The sequence below is a fragment of the Pongo abelii genome, chromosome 10, assembly GCF_028885655.2.
Source record: "Pongo abelii isolate AG06213 chromosome 10, NHGRI_mPonAbe1-v2.0_pri, whole genome shotgun sequence".
Taxonomy (NCBI): Eukaryota; Metazoa; Chordata; class Mammalia; order Primates; family Hominidae; genus Pongo; species Pongo abelii.
In genome coordinates, this window is record NC_071995.2 from 8,554,082 (window position 1) to 8,560,668 (window position 6,587).

Consider the following 6,587-nt stretch of genomic DNA (forward strand, 5'->3'; position numbering starts at 1 on the left):
GACTGGATAAAGAAAATGTGGCACATTTACGCCATGGAATACTATGCAGCCATAAAAAAGAATGAGTTCATGTCTTTTGCAGGAACATGGATGAAGCTGGAAGCCATCATTCTCACCAAACACAGGAACAGAAAACCAAACACCACATGTTCTCACTCGTAAGTGGGAGTTGCACAATGAGAACACATGGACACAGGGAGGGGAACGTCACACACTGGGGCCTGTTGGGGGATGAGGGGCAAGGGGACAGAGAGCATTAGGACAAATACCTAATGCATGCAGGGCTTAAAACCTAGAAGACGGGTTGATGGGTGCAGCAAACCACCATGGCACATGTATACCTATGCAACAAACCTGCACGTTCTGCACATATATCCCAGAACTCAAAGTAAAATTAAAAAAAAAAAAAGAATAACCAAAATTTCGTCTTTCTACTTCAAAGCTTCCCTTAAAAAAACATAGAAGATGAGATATTTCAAAAATATAAGTTGTCACCATCAACAAGTTATCTGCACCCATAGTTCAAAGTTTTCTGATTGGTTATGAAATATGAGTAGATTTATGGTTCCCACATTTTGGTGTGAGTGAATGAGTGCATAAAATTGCAGATTCTACAAATTTTGATTTCATGCGTCCCAGGGCTTTGCCTTTCTGAAAAACATGCCAATAATTCATTCCAAAGCTGGTGGTCAGTTTGGAGCCAAACTTTGATAAATATTGGCCTAGAAGATCTCCAAAGTCTCATCCAGCTCTAAAATGACAATATATATATTTTTAAACTGTCATGGGGTTATGGGGAAAAGGAGGGCACTTTTCAACAAATTGAAACGCCAGGGAAAATTAGAGGTGCTCCAAATCACACGGAACTCTTCACAGGATTTTTTTTCTCTTTGTGGGTAGATACATTCCAAAGACCAAATTCCATATTAGTTGTTTGCTCAGAGATGCAATGTAAAGACTGATATGATTCCAAAGACTAGTAGAATAAATCTTGACCCAATTAGCTCTAAAATGGATGAGGGACAGTTCCTAAGGAAATTATAGCATATTAGAAACAACATGTTATCTGTAGAATAGCCATTCTCATCTCTAAAGATATTTCTTTCTAGAGAGTCTCGAAGTCCTGGAACCATGTTGGTAAATTCTTCCTCCTTTGTTCTCTTTTTCTTTTAGGGTTTGCACGGATGATTGCCTTTCTACTAATCAAATCACAACCCCTCTTGATTTCATTAAAATCAGTGTCCTTAATGAGATTTGAGAAGCAAACGAATTGACATCAGCAGCTCCAAATTCTTTTTTTTTTTTTTTTTTTTTCAGACAGAGTCTCGCTTTGTTGCCCAGGCTGGAGTGCAGTGGCGCGATCTCGGCTCACTGCACGCCATTCTCCTGCCTCAGCCTCCCGAGTAGCTGGGACTACAGGCACCCGCCACCACGCCCGGCTAATTTTTTCTATTTTTTAGTTGAGACAGGGTTTCACCGTGTTAGCCAGGATCGTCTCGATCTCCTGACCTCGTGATCTGCCTGCCTCAGCCTCCCAAAGTGCTGGGATTACAGGAGTGAGCCACCGCGCCCAGCCAGCAGCTCCAAATTCTTTAGTTCACACTGCAGCCGTTTCCCCCTCCCCACAACCCCTCACCCTTTTTACCCACCCATCACCGATCCACACACTCCCCGCCCCCATCCACACATTGGCTAAAATTACCAATCAATGAGGGCTTTTTCACTTGTTACCAGAGGAGGAAAGGAAGAGTCAACCATCTCAGTATGGTTAGAAAACAACGCTACTAACTCACTTAGTACATGCCAGCACTTTGGGTAATTTATTCAGCCTGCCCCTACCTCTGTGCATTCAGCTTACTTTAGACCTCCATCCATAGGTTCCCTAAAGGAGGTATGGCTACAGCAAAAAATAAGTAAAATCAAAATTCTCCTATTGAGACAATTTTCCTGGATGTGCTCTGTAATTAGTTATTTACGGTCCATGCAAATAATCCTAAAATCTTGATTAAGACAGACTAGAAGGTCACATTGTACATGATTTCATTTATATGGAAGTATTTAATTTATATGAAAATATATCCAGGATAGGTAAATCCCTAGAGGCAGAAAGCAGACTGGTAGTTGCGCAGGGGCTGGAGAGGACACTAGGGAGTGGCTACTTAAGGAATGTGAAGTTTTCTTTTGGGGATAGGAAAAAGTTTTGAAAATAGAGGTGGTAGTTACACAAGTCTGTATGTACTAAACGCCACTCAAGTGTACACTTTAAAATGCTTAATATTGTGTTTTTTCAATTTCACCTCAATTTTTAAAAATCCTGATTGAGAGGAAAAGTCCTCCGCCCAGCCGGCCCCGCTAAAGTGCTCTCCACTGCTGTCCTCTTCAGCTCAACATGGTGGCCTACCGGACGATTGGCATCCTCAGCCGCTTCTGTGACTTCAGGATCCTCTGATCCCAAGGTTATATATGCCGCAATTTTACAGTCTTCTGCTTCGCTGACCAGAACCCACATTAACTATGGAGTCAAAGGGGATGTGGCAGTTATTTGAATTAAATCTCCCAATTCAAAGGTAAATACACTGAATAAAGAGCTGCATTCAGAGTTCACAGAAGTTATGAATGAAGTCTGGGCTACTAATCAAATCACAAGTGCCGTCCTTATCTCATCAAAGCCAGGCTGCTTTATTGCAGGTGCTGATATCAATATGTTAGCCACTTGCAAGACCCCTCAAGAAGTAACACAGATATCACAAGAAGCACGGAGAACATTTGAGAAACTTGAAAAGGCCACAAAGCCTGTTATAGCTTCCGTCAGTGGATCCTGCCTGGGGGGAAGGCTTCAGCTTGCCATTTCATGCCAATACAGAATAGCAACAAAAGATGGAAAAACAATATTAGGTGCCCCTGAAGTCTTGCTGGGGATCTTACCAGGAGCAGGAGGCACACAAAGGCTGCCCAAAATGGTGGGTGTGCCTGCTGCTTTTGTCATGATGCTGACTAGTAGAAACATTCGTGCAGATAGGGCAAAGAAAATGGGACTGGTTGACCAATTGGTAGAACCCCTGGGACCAGGACTAAAACCTGCAGAGGAATGGACAATCGAATACCTAGAAGAAGTTGCAATAACTTTTGCCAAAGGACTAGCTGATAAGAAGATCTCTCCAAAGAGAGACAAGGGATTGGTGGAAAAATTGACAGTGTACACCATGACTATTCCATTTGTCAGGCAACAGGTATACAAAAAAGTGGAAGAAAAAGTGCAAAAGGAGACTAACGGCCTTTATCCTGCACCTCTGAAAATAATTGACGTGGTAAAGACTGAAATTGAGTGAGGGAGTGATGCTGGTTATCTCTCTGAATCTCAGAAATTTGGAGACCTTGCCATGACCAGTGAATCAAAGGCCTTGATGGGACTCTACCGTGGTCAGGTCTTGTGCAAGAAGAATCAATTTGGAGCACCACAGAAGGATGCTAAGCGTCTGGCTATTCTTGATGAAGGGCTGAAGGGAGCAGGCATCACCTAAGTCTCTGTGGATAAGAGGCTAAAGACTATACTTAAAGATGCCACACTCACTAGGCTAGGCCAAAGACAGCAATGAGTGTTCAAAGATTGAATGATAAAGTGAAGAAGAAAGCTCTAACATCATTTGAAAGGGATTCCATCTTCAGCAACTTGACTGGGTGTGGGGAAAAGAGAGATCAGACTGTTACTGTGTCTATGTAGAAAGAAGTAGACATAAGAGACTCCATTTTGTTCTGTACTAAGAAAAATTCTTCTGCCTTGAGATGCTGTTAATCTGTAACACTACCCCCAACCCTGTGATCGCAGAAACAAGTGCTGTGTTGACTCAAGGTTTAATGGATTTAGGGCTATGCAGGATATGCTTTGTTAAACAAATGCTTGAAGGCAGCATGCTTATTAAAAGTCATCACCACGCCCTAATCTCAAGTACCCAGGGGCACAAAACACTGTGGAAGGCCGCAGGGACCTCTGCCTAGGAAAGCCAGGTATTGTCCAAGGTTTCTCCCCATGTGATAGTCTGAAATATGGCCTTGTGGGAAGGGAAAGACCTGACCATCCCCCAGCCCGACACCCGTAAAGGGTCTGTGCTGAGGAGGATTAGTAAAAGAAGAAGGCCTCTTTGCAGTTGAGATAAGAGGAAGGCATCTGTCTCCTGCTCATCCCTGGGCAATGGAATGTCTTGGTGTAAAACCCGATAGTATATTCCATCTACTGAGATAGGAGAAAACTGCCTTAGGGCTGGAGATGAGACATGCTGGCGTCAATACTGCTCTTTAATGCATTGAGATGTTTATGTATATGCACATCAAAGCACAGCACCTTTTTCTTTACCCTGTTTATGATGCAGAGACATTTGCTCACATGTTTTCTTGCTGACCCTCTCCCCACTATTACCCTATTGTCCTGCCACATCCCCCTCTCTGAGATGGTAGAGATAATGATCAATAAATACTGAGGGAACTCAGAGACCGGTGCAGGCGCCGGTCCCCTGGGCCCACTTTTCTTTCTCTATACTTTGTCTCTGTGTCTCTTTCTTTTCTCAGTCTCTCGTCCCACCTGACAAGAAACACCCACAGGTGTGGAGGGGCAGGCCACCCCTTCAACTGGGCAGCTTGATTAGCAATGTTTTAAAGGTGGACATGGTGATTGAAGCTGTGTTTGAGGACCTTAGTCTTAAGCACAGAGTGCTAAAGGAAGTAGAAGCAGTGATTCCAGATCACTGTGTCTTTGCCAGTAACACATCTGCTTTCCCAATCAGTGAAATTGCTGCTGTCAGCAAAAGACCTGAGAAGGTGATTGGCATGAACTACTTCTCTCCCATGCACAAGATGCAGCTGCTGGAGATGATCACAACCGAGAAAACTTCCAAAGACACCCAGTGCTTCAGCTGTAGCAGTCAGTCTCAAGCAGGGGAAGGTTATCACTGTGGTTAAGGATGGACCTGGCTTCTATACCACCAGGTGTCTTGCACCCATGATGTCTGAAGTCATCCGAATCCTCCAGGAAGGAGTGGACCTGGAGAAGCTGGATTCCCTGACCACAAGCTTCGGCTTTCCTTTGGGTGCTGCCACACTGGTGGATGAAGTTGGCGTGGATGTAGCGAAACATGTGGCGGAAGATCTGCGCAAAGCCCTTGGGGAGCGGTTTGGAGGTGGAAACCCAGAACTGCTGACACAGATGGTGTCCAAGGGCTTCCTAAGTCGCAAGTCTGGGAAGGGCTTTTACATCTATCAGGAGGGTGTGAAGAGTAAGAATTTGAATTCTGACGTGGATAGTATCTTAGTGAGTCTAAAGATGCCTCCTAAGTCTGAAGTCTCCCCAGGTGAAGACATCCAGTTCCGCCTAGTGACAAGATTTGTGAATGAGGCAGTCATGTGTCTGCAAGAGGGGATCTTGGCCATACCTGCAGAGGGAGACATCGCAGCTGTCTTTGGGCTCGGCTTCCCGCCTTGTTTTGGAGGGCCTTTCTGCTTTGTGGATCTGTATGGCGCCCAGAAGATAGTGGACCGGCTCAAGAAGTATGAGGCTGCCTATGGAAAACAGTTCACTCCATGCTAGCTGCTAGCTGACCATGCTAACAGCCCTAACAAGAAGTTCTACCAGTGAGCAGGTCTCATGCTTCGCTCAGTCAGTGCACTAATCCCAGCTGTGGGCAGTGCTGGTTTTCCAACAGAGTGGCGTCTAGACTTATCAGAGTAACCAGAAGGAAGACAAACCCTGGCATTGGGTTTGCTCCCTGATTAAAGTGCCTTCAGCCAAGACCATCTCTCCCTCCTGGTGCAGTCTGACTGTGAATTAGAGTTTGCACTTCCTATTGGAAGGTGGAACCCGCTGTGCTCATTGTATAAGCCCCGAGACCTAGAGTGGCAGCCAAGAGCCATCTGGAGCCATCTCTGCCTGTTCCTCCCAGGAGGCCAGTGTGGCCAGGGGTGGTGAGGGCAATTCTGCACCCAGCCAAACACATAACAGTAAAAACCAAACTCTGTATCAGCATCTCTGCCTCTCTGCCTGGTTGTTCCTTTTTCTACTGTCTTTGTCCTTCTGGTTTAAATGCCTCCTTCGAAAAGCAAGCTGGAAGAAAGCCCTGTGCTTTGGGAGTAAGAATGTTTGTGCAGAATTCTAGGCAGCTCCTTAGGGAGGGACTGTGATGAGAGAAAGTGGGACCTGGTGGGCTCAAAACCACACACACCTGCCTGTGTAGATGCTTTGCCTGGGCTTCTGCTCACCATGGTGTACCAGGATATTAAAGCTCTTTCTCCAGAAGAAAAAAAAAAACAAAAACGGATTAAACTCAGAGACTTCTAGGGACTGAATAGCCAGAAAAAAGAAACAAGCAATGACTGGGCTATTCTCTCTTTAGGGATGTTATTAGTTTGTACAATCAGAAGAGAAAGTCCATAAATAAGGGGTGCAAAGATGACAAGTGCTCTGAGACCGAGGAGAAGAAAGAATAGATATGGGAATGGGAGGAAAGAGCCCAGGATATCAGTGGAAAGTTCACTTGGCCAAAACTAGGCAGCAGATGTGTAGAGGGGAACTAAAGGCGGTGAGCAGATGTATGCTTTCC

The 6,587-nt window shown here is 45.0% G+C and overlaps 1 pseudogene; it reads left to right on the forward strand.

Annotated features, from left to right (window-relative positions):
- The first annotated feature begins 2,140 nt into the window (after nt 1–2,140).
- On the forward strand, nt 2,141–5,626 carry LOC100440373 (trifunctional enzyme subunit alpha, mitochondrial-like; annotated as a pseudogene).
- The last annotated feature ends 961 nt before the right edge of the window (nt 5,627–6,587 follow it).